Source organism: Chelonia mydas, chromosome 3 (assembly GCF_015237465.2).
Source record: "Chelonia mydas isolate rCheMyd1 chromosome 3, rCheMyd1.pri.v2, whole genome shotgun sequence".
Lineage (NCBI taxonomy): Eukaryota > Metazoa > Chordata > Testudines > Cheloniidae > Chelonia > Chelonia mydas.
The window spans coordinates 30560988-30573212 of record NC_057851.1 but is presented as its reverse complement, the minus strand read 5'-3'; the positions used below and the strand labels follow the sequence as shown (position 1 = coordinate 30573212).

General features: G+C 43.0%; 1 protein-coding gene across 6 annotated transcripts in view; it reads right to left on the bottom strand.

Annotated features, from left to right (window-relative positions):
• MBOAT2 (membrane bound O-acyltransferase domain containing 2) overlaps positions 1 to 12225 on the bottom strand; it is a 214264-nt gene that overhangs the window by 34286 nt on the left and 167753 nt on the right. The gene's annotated exons all lie outside the window — the stretch shown is intronic.

Here is a 12225-nt window from a genome sequence, read left to right as displayed (position 1 = left end):
GTTCCTTTTCAGTAATTCTTAGAAAGAAGATGTAACATGTTGTCTAAGTCAATATATTAAGTACCTCTGCTGAGGATGTTTCATAGTATTATATACAAGATTTGAAATGTTGAAATTATAACAATTTCTAAATGTATATAACAGAGATTTACAATGGAATCCTTCCCTTTGGTTTTATGAGGCCTTGTTTTCCAGCTAGAATGACCAAGGCAGAAGGTGGTCAAGTAACTCACCCAAGGACATACAGATTCTGACCCAGTATCCCTCGAAGCCCAGTCCTTTTGCTCTTGCTATTTTTTTAAAAAGTAGAGCGGGTTCCATTATAAAATGCACATAAGTATAGGTGCTGAAACTAGGGCTGCTGGGGGTGCAGCAGCACCCCCTGACTTGAAGTGATCTCTATCATATACAGGGTTTACAGTTGGGTTCAGTGACTCTCAGCACCCCTGTACATAACGAGTAACACAAAACGTTTGCTGTTTTAAATACATAGTCTGCTCTATTTTCCAAGGACAAAAGGTCCCATATGATGTGTAAGTTGCTGAAGTATCTTTCATATACTAAAGAAGCACCTGAAGTGTCCATGCGCAAGTTAATCATTGACAGAGCTGCAGTCATTTAGGCTCTACTTGTATTCAAAATTCTCCGTTTCTCTCAATAGTTTAATTGAGACTAAAATACAGATATACATTTACCATTATAATTCTATTAATATTAAACTTGCCAGGAAAATAATTCAATGTGGCCTAATTTTGGCAAAAAAAGTGTTAGAACAGGTAAGAGGTAGCTAGTTCCTTGTTCTCTCCACCATACTTCCAATATTTTCCAGTACTTTCAGAAACAATGTCCTATTTCAAATATTATAATTATTAGTAATTATACATATAAAGATCTAAGATAACAAGGTAACTTCACCACCACCATGAATGAAAATACTTCAGAAAATACTGTAATGAAATGATTAATATTGTTTTCCCAGCTTAGATAATACTGTCTCTCCTTCTTCCCATTCAACCATGCTGTTCTCTCCTGTGCCCTCTGTTCAAGTTGTTGTGTACCTTCTTGTGTGATGTGCAGAGTGAAAGATCGCTATAATCCTGATATTTCACATGTCAACAGGCAGCACTTCAGAGATCAAGATTTTAGCAAGCTTTATTTCGCTGGCCTAACTAAAGTGTATTAAGAGGCCTGATGAAGAATTCATCACATCCAATAATCCACAAGTAATGCTGCTTCCAGGAGATGGAAAGAACTAGTGCAATGGAGAATATAATGGAAACTATTGATAACACCCAACAATGTTCGAAAGACAAAAAAATCTTATTTGATACAACAATTTGTAGACCTTTACCTTTACAAGAAATTAATATCACTGTTAAAAATCTATGCCTTATTTCCAAACTTAATTAATCTCACTGTTAAAAATCTATGTCTTATTTCCAAACTGAATTTGGTTAGCTTCTACTTCCAGCCATTGGATCGTAACTAACCACTGGAACAACTGATTACGGGTCCTGGTGGATTCATCATCATCACTGGCAATTTTTAAAATCAAGAGTGGATTTTTTTCTTTTTTAAAGATATGCTCTAGGAATTATTCTGGGGAAGTTCTATGGCCTGTGTTATAAAGGAGGTCATATTAAATGATCACAATGGTCCCTTCTGGCCTTAGAATCTATGAATTTATGAAAAACAATGTTTTCTGTGTCAGGAATAACATGGAGTTTCCCTTGTTCAGCATGAGTCCCAGACGACTGAAGAGACAAACTATAAACTGGACGTGTCAGAGAACCTGATGCTCAGATCTGCCTCCCACTAACCAATCATCTACGTAAGGGAAGATGTGAATCCTTTACATCCTCAGGTAGGCCACCATTATTGCTGCCATGCACTTGGTGAATACTCATGGGGCTGACAACAGGCAAAAGGAAGCACTGTATATTGATAATGTTGGCCTGCCACTATGAATCTCAGAAACTTCTTGTGACTTGGCAATACTGCCACATGGAAGTAGCTGTCCTGGAGATCGAGGGCAGTACAACAATTGTAATCTAGTGAGGGAAGGATGGATGCTAGGAAAAGTATATGAAATCTTATATATTTGAGATACTTGTAGAGATTTTGAAGATAGAATATGGGTCTCAGACTACTCTTGGACCTGGTGATCAAAGTACTATGAATAAAACCCCTTTCCTGATGTTGAAGGGGGACTTCTTCTATGTTCCCTTGTGGGAATAGAGTCTGAACTTCTTGAAAGAGCATTGCCTTGTAAGATGGATCCCTGAAAAGGAATGGGGTAGGTGGTGAAGAAGAAGTGGATGGAGAGGAATTGGATAGAATATCCCATTCTCACAGTGCTCAGGACCCATTTGGCCATCATTATGGCTTCCTAAGCACTCAGGAAGGGGACAATCTCTCCCAAAATGGGGAAGAAATAGCAGAATGATCACTGGTGACGGTATCACTGTCCTCGAGGGGGAAGCCAAATGTGCTGCTTCTACACCGCTGAGTGAAGAGAGGCTGGCTGATTTTAGTTGGAGTTGGAGGAATCCTTCTCTGTGATTTCTGCTTCCTCCTCAAAGTCTTGTTGCCTTTGTGGATATCCAGGTTGTCTACAATATTGCTGGGAGCACTGTTGCAGTGCCCTATACTGACACCTTTGGGGGCTGAAAAATATGCCCCCAACAAATGGAGCCTTTAAATGAATGCAAAGTCTCATCAGTTTTGTACGAAAACAAAAACTGTCCATCAAAAGGGAGATCATCTAAGACTTGCTGGCTGTCAGAGGTTATACCAGAGTTCTGTAACCAGGAAGCTCTCCTCATTTTTATTGCAGAGGCTATCACCCAAGAAGTATCTGCCACATCAAGCGCACACTGGAGTGGCCACCAAGTGGTCGTCTACCAGGAAGAAGTCCTAAATTCTTCCCAAGCATCTTCCAGCAGCTTGTCAGTAAATTCAGATATACAAAATCATATTTAGTTAACAGCGCCTGTTGGTAAGCTACGCACCAGGAGAAAGGGAGAAAAATATGTTCCACTTCCTAACAAATCAAGTCTCTTGGACTCTTTTTCTTTCGGAGTTGATTTGAATCTCCCCTCCCCAAATTATTAACTAATCAGTTTGTAAGCAACTAGAGGATAATAGGTTCATAAGGAATAGCCAAAGGATTTATCAAAAACAAATCATACCAAACCAACCTAATTTCCTTTTTTGACAGGGTTACTAATGGACAGGAGGTAGCAGCAGACATGATATATCTTGATTTTTAGTAAGGTTTTTGATACAATCCTACATGACATCCTCATAAGGAAAATAGGGAAATATGGTCTAAATGAAATTACTATAAGGTGGATGTACAACTGGTTGAAAGACTATACTAAAAGAGTAGTTATTAACGGTTCACTATCAAAATGGGAGCGTGCATTTCGTGGGATTCCTCAGGGGGTCAGTCATGGATCCACTACAAGTCAATATTTTCATTAATGACATGGATAATGGAGCAGTGTGTTTTTATAAAATTTGCAGAAGACACCAAGCTGGAGGTTGGAGGCAGGATTAGAATTTAAAATGACCTTGACAAATTGGAGAAATTGCTATGAAATCAACAAGATGAAAAATAAAGATAAGTGTAAAGTACTTAGGAAGGAAAAATCAAATGCTCATCTACAAAATGGGGACTAACTGGGCTGGTGGTAGAAATGCTGAAAAAGATCTGGGGGTTATAGTGGATCACAAATTGAATATGAGTTAACAACGTGATGCAGTTGCAAAAAAACTAATATCATTCTGGGGCGTATTAACACGAGTATCATATGTAAGACAAGGGAGGTAATTGTCCCACTCTACTTGGCACTATGAGAACTCAGCTGTACAGCTGTGTCCAGTTCTAGGCTCCAAACTTTAGGAAAAAAGTGGACAAACTGGAGAGAGTCCAGAGGAGGGCAACAAAAATTATAAAACATTTAGAAAACCAGACCTATGAGGGAAGGTTAAAACCATGTTTAGTCTTGAGAAAGGAAGACTAAACGAGGACCTGATGACAATCTTCATATACCTTAAGGTCTGCTATAAAGAGGACATGGATCAATTGTTCTCCATGTCCACTGAAAGTAGGACAAACTGCAGCAAGGGACATTAAGATTAGATATTAGGGAAGCTTTTTAACTATAAGGGTAATTAAGCCCTGGATCAGGCTTCCAAGGGAGGTTGTGGAATCCCCATAATTGGAGGTTTCTATGAAAGCGTTGAACAAAACACCTGGAAGGGATGGTCTAGATTTACTTGGTCCTGCCTCAGCACAGGGGGCTGCATTTGATAACCTCTCAAAGTCCCTTCTGGCACTACATTTCTATGATTCTATCATGTGACCTCTCATTGGCAGCAGGGACCACATCGGAATTTGGGGCAGTATGGGAATAAAAACACTTGAAGCCTTGCACTGGAACATGGTATCATTTGTCTATGCACTTAGCTGCAAGAGCTAAGGAGGCTGGTGTGTGACATAAGGTCTTTGCAGGTTCTAAAAGAGCCTCATTAATAGGACGGGCTACCCGTCCAGGGGCCACCGCCTGGAGAATGTCCAAAACCTTGTGAGTGTTCTCTTGCACAAGCTCAACTTGCATACCCAAGGCCGCAGCCATTCTCCTCAGCAGATCCAATAAGATTTAAAATCCTCCAGAACTGGAGAGGAGTCATCCAGGGTCACTGAGTCAGGAGGCAAGGAAGATGACAGATCACTTGTGGCAGAACCAGCTCCTCTGATTCATCCCGAATCAGTTCTGGCTTTGGAAGGTGCATAGCAAATAGTCCCTTTTGAGTGGACCAGTGATCAAGACATTGGGGACCAGCTATATGAATGGTCCTGTTCCCTGTACCAATGCTCTCCTTCTGGGAGTGGTGTAGAAGACTTGCTAGACCAACCGTGCCTGGGTAGGGATGTCAATGGTGGATACTCTGAACCCAACTATGAGGAACCACCTGAATAATGATCAGTAGGCATCGAGTATGCCAATCCTGATGAGGCCTTAGGTGATCTGATTTATCTGTAGTCCATTGTGAAGAGGTCAGTATCAGAACCAATGCTGGCATGGTAGTCGTACCACAAATGTGCTCCAAGATGTGGAGGATATTGCATTGAGACTTGATACCAGGAAATATTTTTGTAGTCAGTGCCAAAGGGTAAGCTATGGTCAGTGGCCATTCTGACTACCATCTCAGTATCATGGTACTGAAGCCACAGGTGCAGAGGCAGAAGATCATACCAGTTCCGACTGGTGTGCATAGATGCCAGGATAAAGACTTTATTGTATTGCTTAGCAGGTACTGACTCTGGTACAACTCACAGTCTCTGTATCTGAGCCAAAGATTGGGACAGGATGGGAAGAGCAGGAGGCGCCACCAACGCAATGGCCTTTGCAGCCTCATAAGCTTGTGAGGTCATCAGTACTCATAATGCTGGTGCTGAAACAGTGTCTGTTGGTACTGGACTCAATAGCTGTCTCACAGATGGTACCGGAGTCAACAGCATGGTACTAGTATCTTCCCTCTGTAGTACTGGGAGACACAGGTCAATGGCCCACCTCTACCATGAGTACTCAAGGAGTGCTGGTGAGGTTCTGAGTCCTTTGAAAAAAAAAAGAATGCTTCTTTGGTCTGTTTAATGGGTCCTCCTTTGAGGAAGCCCTGCAGAGGAAGCCCAACCCCTTTTTTCTCTGAGAAGAGTGTGAAACTAAGGGTCTGGCATGACACCACTGCAGTCTCTCTGGCCTAGTGTTTGCAGAAGGCAAAGCATTCAGTCAAATGCCCTGGAGCTGAGGTGGGTCTCATAGCCTGTTCCAGGAGGTATTGCTTGAGGTGCAGATCCCTGGAAATCTGCATTCTTTTCTTGAAAGAACGGCAGATACTTCACCTCTCTTTTTAATGTGCCCCTTGTCGAGTCACAAAAGGCAGCATGTGAGTGGGTGGGTGTTACTACTGGAATAAACACTTCATATGATGGGCAGTACTTAAAGCCCAGTGACCGCTGCATGCCAACAGTGCCTCGCACCAAAAACTAATTATTAACTAACTAAAAAAAAATTAAAACAATAAAAGAAGCCTAACTACTGGGTACTAACTGCTAACTAGTTATTCACAGGAAAAGAGGAGAGCTGAACATGCTGACTGCACATTTTAAAAAAAAGACTAAGGTAAGCTACCGGAGAGCTCTGATTCAGGCCATGGGTGGTGAGAGAAGAAACTGAAGGGGAACAAGGTGGCAGTGCCTTTATATAATTTTCAGGAGGGGCCACAAGGAGGTGCAGGGCATGTGCACTGCCCCAAAACGTACAGCTTCAGAAAACTCTCTGGCTCTGGCACACTGGGCATGGACATCTCTGAATGGAATACATGTGTGCAGCCACTTAAAGATGAATAGGTGCTCCACCCTCTTCCTCCTCAAGTTGTCGTCTGTCTTTGACACAAGTTGACCAGGCTCTTCATGAAATGTTGTCTTCCCGGATCCTGTCCTTTTCTGCTCATCCACCTACTCTCTCCTCTAATCTCTCATTTCGCTAGAAGGTTCCTTTTCATCCACCCTCCAACTTTCTAGGAGGTTCCACATTTCTCCATTCTTGCCCCCCTCTTCTTGTCCATCTGCACTTCATCTCTAGGCAGTCTCATTTGCAAACATTTCAACTATCAACTCTATGCTGATATCTCTCTCAGATCTCTCTCTCTCTCTCTCTACTCTGGACCTATCTCCTTCTGCCCAGACTAAGGCTGTGTCTACACTGTCACTTTCAGTGCTAAAACTTCTGTCGTTCACAGGTGTGAAAAAAACACACCCCTGAACAACAAAAGTTTTAGCGCTGAAAAGCACCAGTACAGACAGTGCTTTATCGCCAGGAGCTGCACTCCCGGTGATAAAACTACCACCGCTCATTCAGGGTGGAGTTTTTTATGGCTGGGAGTGCTCTCCCCCACATGATAAAGCGTATCTAAACTGTCAATGCTATTGCTGCAGTGCTGTGACGTGGCCACAGCCGCGCTGTAACATGGGCAGGGTAGACATACACAAGGAAATCTCAGAAAGAGAGATTTTAGGGTACGTCATTGTTACGTTCAACATGAGCAGAACAGAGCTCTTAATCTTTCCTCCCACTCCAGAACAGTCACCACTCCCTCCCTCTCAGACCCCACGGATATCACCACAACCCTGCCTGTCACTCAGGCATGTAATCTGGGCATTCTATTCATTTTGGTCTCTTCTAGAGCCTCATATCCAGGTCATGTACGAATTCTGTATTTCTTAACTAATATCTCTAAGATCTAGCCTTTCCTTTCTGACCACATAGCTAGATCTCTTCTCCCAAGCACTCATCTCAACTACTGCATCCTACTCTCTGGCTTTGACACATCCCATTTTGTCCCATACATATCCATTCAAAATGCTGCTGCAAATATTTTCCTGGCTTGTTGTTTTTACCACATCACCCTCTCTGTGTTCTCCACCCTTTAGCACAGGGGTGAGCAAACTTTTTGTCCTGAGGGCCACATCGGGGTTGCGAAACTGTGTGTGCAGGGCCGGGTAGGGAAGGCTGTGCCTCCCCAAACAGCCTGGCCCCCGCCCCCTGACTGCCCACCTCAGAACCCCGAACCCATCCAACCCCCCCTTGCTCCTTGTCCCCTGACCGCCCCCCCAGGACCCTACCCCCATCCAACCCCCCCAGCTCCGTGTCCCCTGACTGCTCCGACCCCTATCTACACTCCCGCTGCCTGACAGGCTCCTGGGGATTCCCATGCCTATCCAACCCCCCCGCCCCGTTCCCCATCCCCTGACCACCCCCCCAGAACCGCCACCCCATCCAACCACCCCCTGCTCCCTGACTGCCCCCTGGGACCCCTGCCTCTTATCCAACCCCCCCGCTCCGCACCCCTTACCATGTCACTCAGAGTGGCAGGACTAGCAGCTGCACCACTGTGCTACCTGGCAGGAGCCAGACATGCCGCCCAGAGCGCTGATGGCATGGCAACCTGAGGCTGCGAGGGAGGGGCCGAGGGCTAGCCTCCCCGGCCAGGAGCTCAAGGGCCAGGCAGGATGGTCCCATGGGCTGGATGTGGTCCGCGGGCCGTAGTTTGCCCACCTCTTCTTTAGCATATTAAATACACTACTGATCTTTGCTTTTAAGGTCCTTCATGGCCTATCCCAACCTATTCATATCTTATACACTACTGAGATGCTGACTGCTGCTCCTGTTCTTGCCAGCTGGCCTTCACGCATTTACTACGTTCTCAAATAAGTACTTTCATGCTCCTTCGTATGCTGCTCCTAATACATGAGATGAGCTCCCTGTAAACATCTGCAAACATCTGCAAAGTCACTCCTTCAAAACCCTTCTTAAAGTCTCCTCCGCCATGAGGTCAGTGCATCATTCAGAGAAGGAATCTTCTCTTCCTCTTTCAAACAAGCAGAAATCTGACCAACACTGAAGAAACCCATCATGGATACTTCAGTCCTACCCAATTCCCAACCAGTGTCAAACTTCTGATTCCTTACAAGCTCATAGCTAGCAAAAGTCTAACTACAAGCAGATATAATTGAAGCTAACATTCTAGACATGATGCATTCTGGATTCAGGCCAGGACATGAAAATGAAATTGCTTTAGTGGCACTGATGGATATCTCCTCCTGTCAACAGACAGAAGCAGTGCTTCATATTTTTGACCATGAGATATGGCTGTATCATCTGAGAGGTGGCAGGGATCCAAGGTGATGCACTAAAATTATTTGGGTTCTTCCTACAGGCATATCCAACAAGTAGTGACAGGAAATTGCACCTCCATTACTAGACCCCCTCATCTGTAGAATTCTACAAGGATCAGTTCTCTCTCTGGTCCTTTCCAAGATCTATATGCAACCACTAGCTGAACTGGTCAGACAACATGGACTCCAGTGTCACCAATATGCAGATGACACACCACTCTACCTTCCCTTCACCACATGTGATTGCATCACTACAACCAAGATGGCCGTGCTTGAATGAGACCAGCTCATGAATGAAGAACAGTTGGCCAAAGGAAAGCCGAGGTGATGGTGGGCAGAAAGGAAAGTATTCTGAAAAATTTTCAGCCATGATGCTGTCTCCTTTGGCAGAATGTTCACATCCACCATTGGTCAATTCAGTCTGTAGTCTAGGAGTACGCTTGGACTCCTCACTGACTCTAAGCACTGGTTGGCTAGGAGTCTCCTTCCCATCCTGGTGAACAGAGACTGAGCCTCAGTTATTCATGCCTTCTTCACTTTTTGGCTGGCCTACAGCAGTGCTACATACTTGGGCCTGAAACCGCCAGCACTCAGAAAACTCCAACAACTACAAAATGTTGCAGTGCAAAACAGGCTACTCAAATATTTGTGAACAAATCATATCTGTCCTCCGCTCTCTACACTGGCTTCCCATTGAATTTAGAATCAATTTCAAGGTCTCGGTCCTTATCTTCAAAATGCTCCATGTCTTGGGTCCAGGATACCTAAAAGGCCACATAACCACCAGGTCAAAGACCGTGGTTGACAACTTTGCTCCTGTGGAGCGATGGAACTCTCAACAATAAAAGTAAAGCTTGTCTATGTGGGAGACAAAACCTTCTCCAGGACTGTCCAAGACTGTGTTACGAACTCCCCCAGGAATTAAGGAACTTCACAAACCTCACTACCTTTCACTCCAACTACAAGCCACCTTGCTTTCTTTAACAAAAACACATAGCATCAGGTATGTTTATATAATTATAATAATAATAATAATAAACCCTACCAAAACAATACATTCCACTGCACGCATACACCTCCTTCTGGGGAGAGGATGAAAGAACAAACGTGTCAGAAATTAGTTATGTTGCTTAATGTGCTACTGGAAGGTAAGCTCAGATACCATGGTGATGAAGGTAGTATAAAAACCTATGTAGAACAGTGGCCAAGAATACCGGTTAAATACTTCAGACTTTCAATATTTCAAATTTATAATCCTTAAAAAAATGTTAAGTAACCAAACCTGCAAAACTGCCATGTGATCCCTTTCCTCTAAGTGACTCTTACATCCTTCATGTTGTCAAAGATTTAAGATTAGATTACTGAAGATATTGGCATATCTGCATAAATGTTAAGTGTTTCACATGAGCTCTTGCGCTTTCTGGTGGTGAGGGAGATGGTAAGCAGAGGGAGCACTGAGGGGGTGTGGTTAGTGACTTTTACATATCACAGAACTGTGTGAGAGAATTGTCTCAAAAAAGGTTTTAAAGCAAGATAATGAAATGATTCAACAGAATTAAATAAACTGCTTGGATAATTCAGCAGAAAAGCAGTTGGAGTCAGCAAGGTTTCTTCCTTAAGGGTTGGTGTTTATCACGAAAGTAAAATAATTATCAGAAAGTAAGCAGCAAAAAAAACCTTTTTAATGTTCAACTCCATCCTGAGACTTCTCGGTGAGGAGCCTTAATTTCCCAAAAGTATTCTTCCCATTGTCTCCCATTCAGCCACTCTTCTAGTCCTTCCCCTGAGTTCCTGTTCAAGGGAAGGGAAAAGCTGAACAGCATTAATCCCTTGTTCTCTGGGGATGTAAACAAAGGGCTGAATTTCCACAAGTTACTCACAAATGTTGGTACATGTGTAATTTACATAAACAAATACCTAATCTCTACACACAAACCATTTATTTGCATGTGCACACAGTTAGTGCAAATACATGGGCACAAATCCAAGGCATTTGTACTCACACAAATTTATGGACAGTTGTGATCACTTAACTTTGAAAATCCAATCTATAATTGAAAAACGGGCATTCACTCTTTACTGTAAGAGACAGTAGCTATAATTTATGAATTGGTAACAATATTAATCCTTTACATTTGTATAGTGTTTTTCATTCAAGATCTCAAAGTGCTCTCACAACATTAATTAAGCTTCAACATCCTTCTGAGCTAAGTAACCTTACTTCTCAAATCAAATGAATATTTTTCTCTCTTATAGGCTGGACTCTGTCTTTCTTACTCTAAGCAATACTTGGTTTCTCTATGGAGAATTTTAACTTTTTTTCTTCTGGATGAGTGGGGAGTCCTTGTCATAGAAGAAGTGTAGTGACTCCTTCAAGGAAAACAAAAGTTCCTATTTCAAGATGTGACTGCTATGTAGTAGATGCTGTCTAATGTGAAATGTAGATAACATTGGGAGTTTTGCTGGAACTAAGTTCACTTCTTAAAATCCAAAGCATAAAACTAGGAAGCTGGTGATTTTGATCTACAATTGTGAGAAAATAATGTGTCCAAAAATTATTCTGTTTAAATATTTTATTACATTTACACTGTACGTTTTAGGATAAATGTCTCAGTAAGAAGACAACTTGTCATAATTTTATTATGTTTTTGCTTATTATGTTGATTTTTATGTTAATAATACTGTTTCATTATTGTTCTTATGTATTAAGGGGAAGGGGAAGGGAGTCCAGGAGAGCTGGCTGTATTTCAAGGAATCCCTGTTGAGGTTACAGGGACAAACCATCCCGATGAGTCGAAAGAATAGTAAATATGGCAGGCGACCAGCTTGGCTTAATGGTGAAATCCTAGCGGATCTTAAACATAAAAAAGAAGCTTACAAGAAGTGGAAGGTTGGACATATGACCAGGGAAGAGTATAAAAATATTGCTCGGGCATGTAGGAAAGATATCAGGAGGGCCAAATCGCACCTGGAGCTGCAGCTAGCAAGAGATGTCAAGAGTAACAAGAAGGGTTTCTTCAGGTATGTTGGCAACAAGAAGAAAGCCAAGGAAAGTGTGGGCCCCTTACTGAATGAGGGAGGCAACCTAGTGACAGAGGATGTGGAAAAAGCTAATGTACTCAATGCTTTTTTTGCCTCTGTTTTCACTAACAAGGTCAGCTCCCAGACTGCTGTGCTGGGCATCACAAAATGGGGAAGAGATGGCCAGCCCTCTGTAGAGATAGAGGTGGTTAGGGACTATTTAGAAAAGCTGGACGTGCACAAGTCCATGGGGCCGGACGAGTTGCATCCGAGAGTGCTGAAGGAATTGGCTGCTGAGATTGCAGAGCCCTTGGCCATTATCTTTGAAAACTCGTGGCGAACGGGGGAAGTCCCGGATGACTGGAAAAAGGCTAATGTAGTGCCCATCTTTAAAAAAGGGAAGAAGGAGGATCCTGGGAACTACAGGCCAGTCAGCCTCACCTCAGTCCCTGGAAAAA